Raw genomic sequence first — 1,255 nt, forward strand, 5'->3', positions numbered from 1 at the left:
ATTACACAGATAGCAGAGGATCGGTAGCTGAGTATTTTGAGATTAGAAGCTATTTTCGGAAAGCTACGTATAGTACGTCTGCGTAAAATGCCATACTTTCTGATTCTACATGAAGTTATGATGGGTATTTCGAGATTTTAGAAACGAAGTTAATCACAGCTGTTCGGCAAGTTTCCTTCAAAGTGAATAACGATTTGTATGACAAAATCATAACTGTCATGTCCCGAAGTGATTTTTTTAGAGCTTGCAGTAGTAGACATCTCACCCCGAAGATCAGTCTAAGATTGTAAAATAAAATTTGACAATATCACCAGTTTTATTATGTATTTTACTCTCAAATGTCAAAAATGTCAAATGTGTGTGAAATCTTATGGGACTTAACTGCTAAGGTCATCAGTCCCTAAGCTTACACACTAATTAACCTAAATTTTCCTAGGGACAAACACACACACCCATGCCCGAGGGAGGACTCGAACCTTCGGCGGGACCAGCCGCACAGTCTATGACTGCAGCCCCTTAGACCTTTACTCTCAAGTAATACAAAATAAAAGCTTGTATTGCAATTACCGACCGTTCCACGATTGATATTTACTGTTCTGCAGCACTGTCGTTAAACATATCTGCCTTATCTGTGCACGTTTTATAAATTAAAATTAACTTTTCTCCCTCGTTTGGTGAATGGAGGAATTTTTTTTTTGTATCAGTCTTTTTGTGTGGCACTGTTTCAAAAATCTGTAGTTTATCCTGGTCTGTCAACACAGATGCAGATTTCTATCTCCTTTTCGGGGTGCTTCCACACTTGTCATCGGTGTAATCTTTTAGAACGCAGTAAAGGTCACACACTTAGCTGCAACATTTGCGTTATACGTAATTTCTGGGCTTACATATTCATTAGGAGTGTGGGTTTCTTATTTGCCAGATCCACCAAGAACGTTGTTTCGATTAGAATGCTTCTCAGTATGTTCTAGTAATCGTCTGGAAAACAAAAATATGTAGAAGAAAAGATGTTACTAGTGTCCGTCCTACAGCAAAGAAAATATGCGTCTTTCCCGCGTATCTGGGTGAGATGCAAATTGTACTACGTGTTCCAGTGTGACGGCAAAAGTTCAGTAACCAGACACAACTATAGTTCAAGACATAGAGTACTCAATAAACACAAGGCTAGAATTGGAAAGAAATGTGTATAAATCACCGTCATTGTTTTTAAATATATCTGCGATTATTCCGTCATCGGTTATTCAATCCACTAGGAGAA

Source organism: Schistocerca cancellata, chromosome 4 (genome assembly GCF_023864275.1).
Source record: "Schistocerca cancellata isolate TAMUIC-IGC-003103 chromosome 4, iqSchCanc2.1, whole genome shotgun sequence".
Taxonomy (NCBI): Eukaryota; Metazoa; Arthropoda; class Insecta; order Orthoptera; family Acrididae; genus Schistocerca; species Schistocerca cancellata.